The 15,070-nt window shown below is 40.4% G+C and overlaps 1 long non-coding RNA gene across 1 annotated transcript; it reads left to right on the forward strand.

Moving 5' to 3' along the window:
- The first annotated feature begins 11 nt into the window (after window positions 1-11).
- On the forward strand, window positions 12-14,333 carry LOC129640775 (uncharacterized). The gene is made up of 3 exons (XR_008708980.1): window positions 12-247; window positions 4,282-4,370; window positions 14,130-14,333. It is a non-coding gene; the product is annotated as an uncharacterized LOC129640775 (long non-coding RNA).
- The last annotated feature ends 737 nt before the right edge of the window (window positions 14,334-15,070 follow it).

The following is a 15,070-nucleotide window of genomic DNA, read 5'->3' on the forward strand; positions in this document are numbered from 1 at the left end:
CCATACTCTCCAGGATACGTGCGAGCTGCTCACCCTGTGTCCGGGGTAGAGAGAGTGTGATGCCCCCAGAGCAGAGCTGAGACTCCAGTCCATGTGTCCGTGTGCTCAGTGTCCTGGGACGTGCCTGCACATCCTCTCTACACACCGCTTTGTCCTCTGCAGACAAAATATTCATGACACACCTCTTCCTTTCCCAAGCGCTGTTTCACACACCCACATTCAAGGGAGCAAGACCTCCTGTTTGAAGGTAGGTTTGGAGATCCTCTCTTAACCTCTGGACTTGTTTCTTGTATTGCTACCACTGCTACTGCCAAGTCACTTCAGTCGTGTCTGACTCTGTGCGACCCCATAGACGGCAGCCCACCAGGCTCCCCTGTCCCTGGGATTCTCCAGGCAAGAACACTGGAGTGGGGTGCCATTGCCTTCTCCAGTTTCTTATACTGTTAGAATAATTTATTCAGTCTAAAAACCCCCCACAAGCACCACCATATGCTTGCTGCTTTGCCTATTCAGGATTCTTAGCTGTTCTGACAGAGAAGGCAATGGCAACCCACTCCACTACTCTTGCCTGGAAAGTCCCATGGGCAGAGGAGCCTTGTAGGCTGCAGTCCATTGGGTCGCGGAGAGTCGGACAGGACTGAGCGACTTCCCTTTCACTTTTCTCTTTCATGCATTGGAGAAGGAAATGGCAACCCACTCCAGTGTTCTTGCCTGGAGAATCCCAGGGACAGGGGAGCCTGGTGGGTCTATGGGGTCGCACAGAGTCCGACATGACTGAAGCAACTTAGCAGCAGCAGCTGTTCTGAGGGCATGGCCCAGGGACCTCCCAAAGGGAATGCATTTTGTCCAAGGAAGCACCTGAGAGGCTGAATCACTGAATCACTTTGCTGTACACCTTAAACAAACAAATTATTATAAATCAACAATACCTCAATTTAAAGAAAAGATATCCCCTCATCAAAAATTGTTCCAAATTTTGTAAAGTTTTTCCTTCAATTGTTGGTTTTTAATATGTGTCTAATTGGTTTGGTGGTGTTTTGTGAGGTAGGGATCCAACTTACCTTCCCACATGGATACCAGATTGTCCCAATGGGACGATTCCTTTGTCCTTGAATAATTGAATATTTTTTAATTTAATAATGGAAATTATTAAATTAAATTATTGAATTAATTTAATCATTAAATATTAAATTATGTATTATATTAATATTATAAAGTAATCTATTATATTGATTAAATTAACTATTGAATTAATTTATTTAAATTAATATTTAATTTATTTTAATTTAAATAATATTTCAATTATTGTGCTTGATTTATTCATATTTTCTATTTGTTCCTGGTTCAGTCTTTAGAAGATTGTACTTTTCTAAGAATTTGTCCTTTTGTTCCAGGATATCCATTTTCTTGTCATGCAGTTATTTCTAATTGTCTCTTATGACCCTTTGTCTTTCTTTGTGGTCTGTTGTAACGTCTCCTTTTTCATTTCAAGTTGCTTTGAGTCTTCTCCTTGTTTTTCTTGATGAGTCCGGCTAATGATTTGTCAAGTTTGTTTATGTTCTCCAAGACGTATCTTATTGTTTTATTCATCTTTGCTCGTGTTTCCTTCATTTCCATTTATTTCTGCTCTGATCTTTATGATTTCTTTCCTTCTGCTAACTTTGGAGGTTTTGTGGCCATTTTCCTCTTTTTCTAGGTTCTTTAGGTGTTAGATTAGGTTGTTTATTTGATGTTCTTTTCATTTCTTGAGGTAGGCTTCTTGTATTGCTATAAACTTCCCTCTTAGCATTGATTTATTGCATCACATAGGTTTTGGGTTGTCATTTATTCATTGCCATTTGTTTTTAGGTATTTTTAAATTTCCTCTTTGATTTCTTCAGTGACCTGTTTGATTTCTCCATGTGTTTGTGTTTTTTACAAATTTTCCTATAAATGATCCCTAATCATGTATCAGTGTGATCAGAAAAGATGCTTGCTGTGATTTCAGTTTCTTAAATTTTGCAAGGCTTGATTTGTGACCCAAGATGTGATCCATTCCAGAGAGTGTTTCATGTGCACTTGAGAAAAAAAAAAATGTATTCTGCTGTTTGGTGATGGAATATGCTAAAGATATCAATAAGGTCCATCTAGTCTAATGTGTGATTTAAGGCTTATGTTTCTATATTAATCTTCTTTGTGGATGATCTGTCCATTGGTATAAGTGGGGTGGTAAAGTCCCCTAGTATTATTTTCTTACTGTCGATTCCCTGTTTTATGGTTATTTGTATTTGTCTTACGTATTTAGGTGCTCTTGTGTTGGATGTGTGTGTATTATTATTGCACTATCCTCTTCCTGGATCTTGTAAGTGTCTTCCTTGAGTGTCTTTCCTTGTCTCTTGTAATAGTCTTTATTTAAAAGTCTATTTTATCTGAGATGAGAATTGCTACTCCAGCTTTCTTTTGATTTCCATTTGCATGGAATACCTTTTTTCCAGGCCCTCCGTTTTAGTCCGTGTGTGTCCCTAGGTCTGAGGTGGATGTATTATGGACACCATTTATATGGGGCTTGTTTTTGTTTCCATTCAGCCAGTCTGTGTTTCAGTTGGACCATTTTATCCATTTATAGGTAAGGTAATTATTGCTATGCATGATACTATTATTTACTTTATTATTCTGTTTTTTTTCCATGTCTATTCACTCCCTTCTATTTCCTGCCTAGAGAGAATCCTTTAATATTTGTTGTAAAGCTACTTTGGTGGTGCTGAATTTTTTAACTTTTGCTTATTTGTAAAGGTACTGAGTTCTTTGAATCTGAGTGAGGTCGTAGCCGGTTGGAGTAGTCTTGCTGGTAAGTTTTTCCCTTTCATAACTTTAAGTATATCATGCCACACCCTTCTGGCCTGCAGCGTTTCTTCAGAAAGATCAGCTGTTAAACTTATGGGGATTCCCTTGTTATTTGTTGCTTTTCCCTTTCTGCTTTTACCATTTTCTCTTTTTGCTAAGTTTTTCTTAGTTTGATCAGTATATGTCTTGGCATGTTTCTCCTTTGGTTTACCCTGTGTTGGACTCTCTGTGCTTCTTGGACCTGGGTGTGTTTCCTTCAACAATATAGGGAAATTTTCAGTCATTGTTTCTTCAAGGGAGAGTTTATCTTTCTCTCTTCTCCTTGAATTCCTATAATGTGAATGTTAGCATGTTTGATATCCACCAAATGGCCTTAAACTATCCTCAATTTTTTGGCTTATTTTCTTCTTTTTGGTGCTCAGATCGGGTGATTTCCACTACTCTGTATTTCTTTGTCTTTTTTTTAAATATAAATATTTATTTTAATTGGAGGCTAATTACTTTACAGTACGGTAGTGGTTCTGCCGTACATTGACATGAATCCGCCACGGGTGCACATGTGCTCCCCGTCCTGAGGCCCCGCCCCCTCCCTCTGGGTCAGCCCAGTGCACCGGCACTGCTCTGTGTGTCAGCTTACTGATCTGTCCTCTGAGTCATCCAATCTCTTGACTCATCTGCTGTATTTTTCGTGTCAGTTATTGTATTCTTCCATTATAATCAGTTCTTTTTTATACTTATTGCCTCTTTGTGGAGTTCTCACTCTGTTCTTTCATGCTTCCCCTGATAGAAGTCAATATCTTTTATTCGTTTATTTAATGGGTCCACTGGGGCTTGCTGTGTCATTGGCTTTCTCTAGTTGCATAGAGTGGGGGCTGCACTCAGTTTTGGTGCGTGGGCTTCCCATCGTTCTGTCTTCTCTTGTGGAGCACAGGCTCTAGGGTACATGAGTTCAACAGCTGTGACATGCAGCTTTACTTGCCCCGCAGCCTGGGATCTTAGTTCCCAGACCACGGGTTGAACCCTTGTTGCCTACATTGTCCGGAAAATCTTAACAAATGAACCAGCAGGGAAGACCCAGTAAATATCTTTATGACCCTTACTTTGCAGTCATTTGATGTAGATTATTTATCTCCATCTTGTTTAGTTCTTTTTCTGAGTTTATGTCTTAGCTGTTCATTTAGCATAGATTCTTTGTCTCTTTATTTTGCCTTTTTGTTTCTATGCATTAATATTAGGTAGATGAACTATGTCTCCATGTTGAATAAGTGGATGTTTGTAGAGTGTCTCCTAGGCGGCCCAAAGGAACAGCTCCCCCAGGTCACCAGAGACAGGAAATCCAGGGTGTCTCCTGTGTAGGCTGAGTTTGGTGTTCTGTTAGATGGACCTGCATTTGCTTTGGGCATGCTGGTGGGTCTGGCTGGCCCCCAGTGCAGCTGAATGTAAGCCCCACCTCAACAGTTGCAGGTGTACTTCTGGCTGGAGCTGACCTGGAGTGGGACTCACCTTGAGGGGATGCAAGTCACGGCTGAGTCCACCCACCGTGAATGGTAGGAAAGGAGGCGATTGTGTGGGAATCCAGGCCCTTGAGGGCAAAGCCATTTTGGAGGAGCGTTGTGGACGTGGCTGGGCTGGGTATGTCTGTTCCACAGGGAACACAGAGACATAGCAGGGCAAGCAGTGCTAGCAAGGTAAGTGAGGAATGTCAGAAAAGTCTCCTTCTAGCACTGGGACAGCTGGGTACAGGGAGGATTTTTTTAAATGTCAAGTGATTTCATCCCTGGATAAAGTTTCAAGAAATCCTTGCCCCTTTGGCACGTGTCCTAAAATTAGTATATAATTCTCTTTCCCATGTGACCTGTGGCTACATTGAGCATCATTACCGGCAACATTCAGCGTCAGTAAGTTTGGCACTAACCTACTAAGCATGGGGTCTTGGCTTACCACAGCCCCCAGCTCTCTCCCAGACGTAGCTCTGCTGGTTTCAAATCAAGATATGGGGGCTTGTCTTCCTCATTCAGGTCACCAGGGCTCAGGTGCTCAGCATGTCCTCCCAGGGAAGATACCAAGTTGGTAATGCCCCCTCCTAATTCTGGGTCACCCATCAGGAGTATGGGTCCTGACTAGACTCTATCTCTCCCTTCCAATGCATCTCCATATTGTTTTTTCTTTACAACCTTAGTTGTGGAAGAGCTACTCTGCTAATTTTCAAGTTGGCATCTGGGTTTTCCATGTGAGGAAGCTCTCAGAATAAAATAGAGTAAGTGTCTCAAAAAGTGCCGTTTCAGTTTCTGTGGAAGCTGTCTCCTTGTGTAAGTCAGTGGTTCTCAAAGTGTCATCACTGGACCAGCCGTGGTAGCATCACCTGGGAAGTGGTTAAAACTGGAGTTTCTTAAGGTCCACCCTGATCTACTGTATGAGATGCTCTGAATCATTCCTCCAAGCCATACACATGCTCAATCCTAAATTAACCTGAAACACATCTCCCCCAAGGTTCTGGGCCCACCGTGCCCCTTAGCTTTAACCAGGCACTACTGTTCTGCAATTCTGAGGAATTTTAGGAATTTGGGGGGTATGTTTCACCACTCTCACTTGGAAGATACTAAGGAATATCTAATAAGTTGGACACGATACTTCTCTCTCGTCACCCATTGTGAGAGTTCTTAGTACATAAAGTAAAAATAAAGAACAATTTGATTGGTAAAGAAAATCCGAGAGGAGGAGCCAAGATGGCGGAGGAGTAGGACGGGGAGAACACTTTCTCCCCCACAAATTCATCAAAAGAGCATTTAAACATCGAGTAAATTCCACAAAACAACTTCCGAATGCCGGCAGAGGACATCAGGCACCCAGAAAAGCAGCCCAACTCTTCGAAAGGAGGTAGGAAAAAATATAAAAGACAAAAAAAGAGACAAAAGAGGGAGGGACGGAGTTCCGTCCCGGGAAGGGAGTCTTAAAAAGAGAGAAGTTTCCAAACACCAGGAAACCCTCTCACTGCCGAATCTGTGCCGAGCTTTGGAAGCACAGAGGGCAACATAAAAGGGAGGGGAAAAAAAAAAAATAAACAATTAAAAATCGCGGATTGTGAGCCCTACGGGAACTCCCCCAGCGGAGAAGCAGCGCAGACGCCTGCACACGGCATTAGCAAGCGGGGGCTGGGCAGGGAAGTGCGGCACAGGCTGTGTCCCTTAGAGTAAGAATCGGGCCGAATGTCCTGAGCGCTATCTGAGCGAAATAATTTGGGCTAGCAAACCAGACTGTGGGATATCTACCACGCGAAAAGCCAGCCCTAACCTAAGACACCGCCAGGCCCGCGCACAGAACAAAGGACTGAACAGAGATAGCCGGCTGCAGACCTCCCCCTCCGGTGACAGGCAACCAGAGCCGGAAGGGGGCAATCGCAGCCCCAGAGAGACACTATCTATAAAACTGTAAGCAGGCTTCTTTGCTAACTAAAACTTCTTGGGGGTCTGGACGGTCAACATCTGCCTGAGAAGGTGCGCCGGTTTTACACCCAGATAACCGAGTGGCGGGGAGGCGATAAGTCGCAGCATTGGCGCCCGCCAAGCACCTCATCGCCTGAGCTGCTCGACCTGGGAAGAACACAAAACGCAGGCCCAACCGAGTCTGCGCCTCTGAGGACTACCCGAGTGCCTGAACCTGAGCGGCTTGGACCTGGGAGCTCAGTCCAGGGCCGGCCTCTGATTGTTCCCGGCGGAACAACCTAGAGCCCAAGCAGTGTGGGCAGGGAGGTTACACGCGCCGTGAGCGGGGGCAGACCCAGTGTGGCCGAGGCACTTCGAGCGCACGCCAGTGCTATCTGTTTGCAGCATCCCTCCCTCCCTCCCCACAGCGCGGCTGAACAAGTGAGCCTAAATTAAAAAAAAAAAAAAAAAAAAATAGGGTCCTCCACCGTCCCCTTTGTGTCAGGGCGGGAACCAGACACTGAAGAGACCAGCAAACAGAAGAAGCTCTAACAGAGGGAAACGCCTTGGAAGCTACAGGCCATAGATTAAAACCCTGTGGTTACTACGGATTACATAGGAAGGGGCCTATAGATCTTGAGAAATATAAGTCGGACTAAGGAACTGCCAAAAATGAACTGAACCCACAATACTCACAACAAAACCAGAGAAAGACCTAGATATATTTTTACTATTTTTACGATCAATCTTTCTTTCTTTCTTTTTTTCTTTAATTAAAAAAAAATTTTTTTTAAGTCCTCTATTGTCCTTTAATTTTCACTTTTATAACTATTACTTTGCAAAAAAAAAAAAAAGACCCTATTTTTTTTTTTCTTCTTCAGCAAACTTCATATATATATTTTATAATTTTTTGACCGTGGTTTTTTTTTTTTTTTTTTCTTTTTTTTTCTTTTTCTTCTTTTCTTTAACATTGCATTTTTGAAATTCCAAACTCTACTCTAGATTTTTAATTTTAGCCTTTTGATATATGTTATCAATTTTGTACCTATAGTTTTTTTCATAATTGCTGTGACTTTTTTTTTTTTCCTCTGTTTCTTTCTCTTCTTCTTTTATATAACATCGTATATCTGCAATTCCAAACTCTACTCAAGATTTTTAATTTATGCTTTTTGGTATTTGATATCAATTTTGTACCTGTATTTTCTTTATAATTTTTGCGACATTGTTTTTGTTGGTTTGTTTGGTTTCTCTCTTTATTTTTCTTCTTCTTCTTTTTTTTTTTTTTTTTTTAACGTTGTATTTCTGAAATTCCAAACTCTACTCTGGATTTTTAATTTTTGCTGTTTGGTATTAGTTATCAATTTTGTACCTGTAGTTTCTTTATTACTTTCACGACCTTGTTTGTTTTTCTTTGTTCGTTTTTTCTCTCTTTCTTTTCCTTCTCCTTTTCATTAACATCGCATTTTTGAAATTCCAAACTCTACTCTAATTTCTAATTTTTGTTTTTATGTATTTGTTACCAATTTTGTACCTTTAAGAACCCAATCTTCAGGACCCATTTTTCACTAGTGTACGAGATTACTGGCTTGACTGCTCTCTCTCCCTTTGGACTCTCCATTTTCTCCACCAGGTCACCTGTATCTCCTCCCTAACCCCTCTCTACTCTACCCAACTCTGTGAATTTCTGTGTGTTCCAGACGGTGGAGAACACTTAAGGAACTGATTACTGGCTGGATCTGTCTCCCGCCTTTTCATTTCCCCCTTTTATCCTTCTGACCACCTCTGTCTCCTGCCTCCTTCTTCTCTTCCCTGTATAACTCCGTGAACATCTCTGAGTGGTCCAGTTGTGGAGTGCACATAAGGAAGTGACTACTGGCTAGCCCACTCTCTCCACTATTGATTCCACCTCATCTCATTTGGGTCACCTCTAACTCCCTCCTCCCTCTTCTCTTCTCCATGTAACGCTGTGAACCTCTCTGAGTGACCCTCACAGTAGAGAAACTTATCATCTTTAACGTAGATGTTTTATCAGTGGTGCTGTATAGAAGGAGAAGTTTTGAAACTACTGTAAAATTAAGACCCATAACTGGAAGTAGGAGGCTTAAGTCCAATCCCTGACTCCAGGGAACTCCTGACTCCAAGGAACATTAATTGACAGGAGCTCATCAAACGCCTCCATACCGACACTGAAACCAAGCACCACACAAGGGCCAACAAGTTCCAGGGAAAGACATAACAAGCAAATTCTCCAGCAACAAAGGAACACAGCCCTGAGCTTCAAGATACAGGCTGCCCAAAGTCACCCCAAAACCATAGACATCTCATAACTCATTACTGGACATTTCATTACACTCCAGAGAGAAGAAATACAGCTCCATCCACCAGAACATCGACACAAGCTTCCCTAACCAGGAAACCTTGACAAGCCACCTGTACAAACCCACACACAGCGAGGAAACGCCACAATAAAGAGAACTCCACAAACTGCCAGAATACAGAAAGGACACCCCAAACTCAGCAATTTAAACAAGATGAAGAGACAGAGGAATAGCCAGCAGATAAAGGAACAGGATAAATGCCCACCAAACCAAACCAAAGAGGAAGAGATAGGGAATCTACCTGATAAAGAATTCCGAATAATGATAGTGAAATTGATCCAAAATCTTGAAATTAAAATGGAATCACAGATAAATAGCCTGGAGGCAAGGATTGAGAAGATGCAAGAAAGGTTTAACAAGGACTTAGAAGAAATAAAAAAGAGTCAATATATAATGAATAATGCAATAAGTGAAATTAAAAACACTCTGGAGGCAACAAATAGTAGAATAACAGAGGCAGAAGATAGGATTAGTGAATTAGAAGATAGAATGGTAGAAATAAATGAATCAGAGAGGATAAAAGAAAAACGAATTAAAAGAAATGAGGACAATCTCAGAGACCTCCAGGACAATATTAAACGCTACAACATTCGAATCATAGGGGTCCCAGAAGAAGAAGACAAAAAGAAAGACCATGAGAAAATACTTGAGGAGATAATAGTTGAAAACTTCCCTAAAATGGGGAAGGAAATAATCACCCAAGTCCAAGAAACCCAGAGAGTCCCAAATAGGATAAACCCAAGGCGAAACACCCCAAGACACATAGTAATCAAATTAACAAAGATCAAACACAAAGAACAAATATTAAAAGCAGCAAGGGAAAAACAACAAATAACACACAAGGGAATTCCCATAAGGATAACAGCTGATCTTTCAATAGAAACTCTTCAAGCCAGGAGGGAATGGCAAGACATACTTAAAATGATGAAAGAAAATAATCTACAGCCCAGATTATTGTACCCAGCAAGGATCTCATTCAAGTATGAAGGAGAAATCAAAAGCTTTTCAGACAAGCAAAAGCTGAGAGAATTCTGCACCACCAAACCAGCTCTCCAACAAATACTAAAGGATATTCTCTAAACAGGAAACACAAAAATTGTGTATAAATTCGAACCCAAAACAATAAAGTAAATGGCAACGGGGTCATACTTATCAGTAATTACCTTAAACGTAAATGGGTTGAATGCCCCAACCAAAAGACAAAGACTGGCTGAATGGATACAAAAACAAGACCCCTGCATATGTTGTCTACAAGAGACCCACCTCAAAACAGGGGACACATACAGACTGAAAGTGAAGGGCTGGAAAAAGATTTTCCATGCGAATAGGGACCAAAAGAAAGCAGGAGTAGCAATACTCATATCAGATAAAATAGACTTTAAAACAAAGACTGTGAAAAGAGACAAAGATGGTCACTACATAATGATCAAAGGATCAATCCAAGAAGAAGATATAACAATTATAAATATATATGCACCCAACACGGGAGCACCGCAGTATGTAAGACAAATGCTAACAAGTATGAAAGAAGAAATTAACAATAACACAATAATAGTGGGAGACTTTAATACCCCACTCACACCTATGGATAGATCAACTAAACAGAAAATTAACAAGGAAACACAAACTTTAAACGATACAATAGACCAGTTAGACCTAATTGATATCTATAGGACATTTCATCCCAAAACAATGAATTTCACCTTCTTCTCAAGTGCACATGGAACCTTCTCCAGGATAGATCACATCCTGGGCCATAAAGCTAGCCTTGGTAAATTCAAAAAAATAGAAATCATTCCAAGCATCTTTTCTGACCACAATGCAGTAAGATTAGATCTCAATTACAGGAGAAAAACTATTAAAAAATCCAACATATGGAGGCTGAACAACACGCTGCTGAATAACCAACAAATCACAGAAGAAATCAAAAAAGAAATCAAAATTTGCATAGAAACGAATGAAAATGAAAACACAACAACCCAAAACCTGTGGGACACGGTAAAAGCAGTCCTAAGGGGAAAGTTCATAGCAATACAGGCACACCTCAAGAAACAAGAAAAAAGTCAAATAAACAACCTAACTCTACACCTAAAGCAACTAGAAAAGGAAGAAATGAAGAACCCCAGGGTTAGTAGAAGGAAAGAAATCTTAAAAATTAGAGCAGAAATAAATGCAAAAGAAACAAAAGAGACCATAGCAAAAATCAACAAAACCAAAAGCTGGTTCTTTGAAAGGATAAATAAAATTGACAAACCATTAGCCAGACTCATCAAGAAACAAAGGGAGAAAAATCAAATCAATAAAATTAGAAATGAAAATGGAGAGATCACAACAGACAACACAGAAATACAAAGGATCATAAGAGACTACTATCAACAATTATATGCCAATAAAATGGACAACGTGGAAGAAATGGACAAATTCTTAGAAAAGTACAACTTTCCAAAACTCGATCAGGAAGAAATAGAAAATCTTAACAGACCCATCACAAGCACGGAAATTGAAACTGTAATCAAAAATCTTCCAGCAAACAAAAGCCCAGGTCCAGACGGCTTCACAGCTGAATTCTACCAAAAATTTAGAGAAGAGCTAACACCTATCCTGCTCAAACTCTTCCAGAAAATTGCAGAGGATGGTAAACTTCCAAACTCATTCTATGAGGCCACCATCACCCTAATACCAAAACCTGACAAAGATCCCACAAAAAAAGAAAACTACAGGCCAATATCACTGATGAACATAGATGCAAAAATCCTTAACAAAATTCTAGCAATCAGAATCCAACAACACATTAAAAAGATCATACACCATGACCAAGTGGGCTTTATCCCAGGGATGCAAGGATTCTTCAATATCCGCAAATCAATCAATGTAATACACCACATTAACAAATTGAAAAATAAAAACCATATGATTATCTCAATAGATGCAGAGAAAGCCTTTGACAAAATTCAACATCCATTTATGATCAAAACTCTCCAGAAAGCAGGAATAGAAGGAACCTACCTCAACATAATCAAAGCTATATATGACAAACCCACAGCAAACATTATCCTCAATGGTGAAAAATTGAAAGCATTTCCTCTAAAGTCAGGAACAAGACAAGGGTGCCCACTTTCACCATTACTATTCAACATAGTTTTGGAAGTTTTGGCCACAGCAATCAGAGCAGAAAAAGAAATAAAAGGAATCCAAATTGGAAAAGAAGAAGTCAAGCTCTCACTGTTTGCAGATGACATGATCCTCTACATAGAAAACCCTAAAGACTCCACCAGAAAATTACTAGAACTAATCAATGACTATAGTAAAGTTGCAGGATATAAAATCAACACACAGAAATCCCTTGCATTCCTATACACTAATAATGAGAAAACAGAAAGAGAAATTAAGGAAACAATTCCATTCACCATTGCAACGGAAAGAATAAAATACTTAGGAATATATCTACCTAAAGAATCTAAAGACCTATATATAGAAAACTATAAAACACTGGTGAAAGAAATCAAAGAGGACACTAACAGATGGAGAAATATACCATGTTCATGGATTGGAAGAATCAATGTAGTGAAAATGAGTATACTACCCAAAGCAATCTATAGATTCAATGCAATCCCTATCAAGCTACCAACAGCATTCTTCACAGAGCTAGAACAAATAATTTCACAATTTGTATGGAAAAACAAAAAACCTCGAATAGCCAAAGCGATCTTGAGAAAGAAGAATGGAACTGGAGGAATCAACCTACCTGACTTCAGGCTCTACTACAAAGCCACAGTTATCAAGACAGTATGGTACTGGCACAAAGACAGAAATATAGATCAATGGAACAAAATAGAAAGCCCAGAGATAAATCCACGCACATATGGACACCTTATCTTCGACAAAGGAGGCAAGAATATACAATGGATTAAAGACAATCTCTTTAACAAGTGGTGCTGGGAACTCTGGTCAACCACTTGTAAAAGAATGAAACTAGAACACTTTCTAACACCATACACAAAAATAAACTCAAAATGGATTAAAGATCTAAACGTAAGACCAGAAACTATAAAACTCCTAGAGGAGAACATAGGCAAAACACTCTCTGACATACATCACAGCAGGATCCTCTATGACCCACCTCCCAGAATATTGGAAATAAAAGCAAAAATAAACAAATGGGACCTAATTAACCTTAAAAGCTTCTGCACATCAAAGGAAGCTATTAGCAAGGTGAAAAGACAGCCTTCAGAATGGGAGAAGACAATAGCAAATGAAGCAACTGACAAACAACTAATCTCGAGAATATACAAGCAACTCCTACAGCTCAACTCCAGAAAAATAAATGACCCAATCAAAAAATGGGCCAAAGAACTAAATAGACATTTCTCCAAAGAAGACATAAAGATGGCTAACAAACACATGAAAAGATGCTCAACATCACTCATTATCAGAGAAATGCAAATCAAAACCACTATGAGGTACCATTTCACGCCAGTCAGAATGGCTGCAATCCAAAAGTCTACAAGTAATAAATGCTGGAGAGGGTGTGGAGAAAAGGGAACCCTCTTACACTGTTGGTGGGAATGCAAACTAGTGCAGCCACTATGGAGAACAGTGTGGAGATTCCTTAAAAAACTGGAAATAGACATGCCTTATGATCCAGCAATCCCACTGCTGGGCATACACACTGAGAAAACCAGAAGGGAAAGAGACACGAGTACCCCAATGTTCATCGCAGCACTGTTTATAATAGCCAGGACATGGAAGCAACCTAGATGTCCATCAGCAGATGAATGGATAAGAAAGCTGTGGTACATATACACAATGGAGTATTATTCAGCCATTAAAAAGAATACATTTGAATCAGTTCTAATGAGGTGGATGAAACTGGAGCCTATTATACAGAGTGAAGTAAGCCAGAAAGAAAAACACCAATACAGTATACTAACGCATATATATGGAATTTAGAAAGATGGTAACAATAACCCTGTGTACGAGACAGCAAAAGAGACAGTGATGTATAGAACAGTCTTATGGACTCTGTGGGAGAGGGAGAGGGTGGGAAGATTTGGGAGAATGGCATTGAAACATGTAAATATCATGTATGAAATGAGTTGCCAGTCCAGGTTCGATGCACGATACTGGATGCTTGGGGCTGGTGCACTGGGACAACCCAGAGGGATGGAATGGGGAGGGAGGAGGGAGGAGGGTTCAGGATGGGGAACACATGTATACCTGTGGCGGATTCATTTTGATATTTGGCAAATCTAATACAGTTATGTAAAGTTTAAAAATAAAATAAAATTAAAAAAAAAAAAAAGAAAAGAAAAAAAAAAAAAAGAAAATCCTACAGCAGGTTGCAAAGGTGCAGATGCTGCATTAAGATCAAGGTCTTGTACAAGGTTCATGGGAGTACAGGATGTACAGATATTTTGTAAACTTCATGGAAAAGAAACAAGGGTGGAGCAGAGTAGCCACTGGGCTTCAGTGACCCCCTACTGCTTAGCTGTGCACCTTCCTGCAGGTGTGATCACCACTGAACCCTGGGAAGAGCGCTTCACACCTTGAACTGTGAGGCTCCCCAGCAGGCTGGCCTGTGACCTCCTGGGCACCATCACCTTCTGCTGCTTCCTGAACTGGCCATGTTTTCTCCCTCTGCCTTCATCTCCTCTGCCTTATCGCCTCGTCTTTTGTGGGGTTGCCAGTACCTTGTGGTCTGTGCTGGGCCAAGGAAGATGCATGTTTGCACTTCTGAACCCTACTGGCCACCTGATGACACGTCATCCTCCCGTGATCGTTAACTCTGGCCCTGATGGGAGAGAGCTGTGTTCACTCACCACTGATGTACTCTCTTTTAGCTAAAGAAGGAATCCGTTCTAATCATGCTTTTTAGGTGGCTGGATTTACCAAACAGAAATACATGAATCCCAGTTAAATTTGAATTTTTGGGAAACAATGAAAACTTTTTTTTCTTTTTTTAGTAGAAGTCCATCTCCTGCAATACTTGGGATGTACTTATACTAAAAAATTATTCACTGAGAACCAAATTTAACTAGATGTCTTGTGTTTTACCTGACAGGCTTACTCCCAAGGTAAAGGGGTTCCCATTTTAGCTTCCCATCCTAGGAGTGGCACTTTGTCTTAGAAAGGAATGTATTTAGTCATCAAAATAAGGTCAGACTTACCTGCACGCCAGCCATGACTTGTGACATATTGATCACATGTTGAAATGATAATACTTTTTGTTTACTGGATTAAAATATAATTTGAAAATTAATTTCATCTGCTTCTTTATGTTTTTAAATGTGGTTACTAGAAAATTTAAGGTATTATATGGAGCTTGAGTTTGTAGTCCATAGTACACTTCACTGGACAGCTTTGGCCTAGAGCAAAAGCCATGCTGGGGGACCTAACGACCATCGGGCTGGGAGTGGGGCACCCCTCTCCCCAGAAAGAGTTAGACTC

The sequence above is a fragment of the Bubalus kerabau genome, unplaced genomic scaffold (assembly GCF_029407905.1).
Source record: "Bubalus kerabau isolate K-KA32 ecotype Philippines breed swamp buffalo unplaced genomic scaffold, PCC_UOA_SB_1v2 scaffold_40, whole genome shotgun sequence".
Lineage (NCBI taxonomy): Eukaryota > Metazoa > Chordata > Mammalia > Artiodactyla > Bovidae > Bubalus > Bubalus kerabau.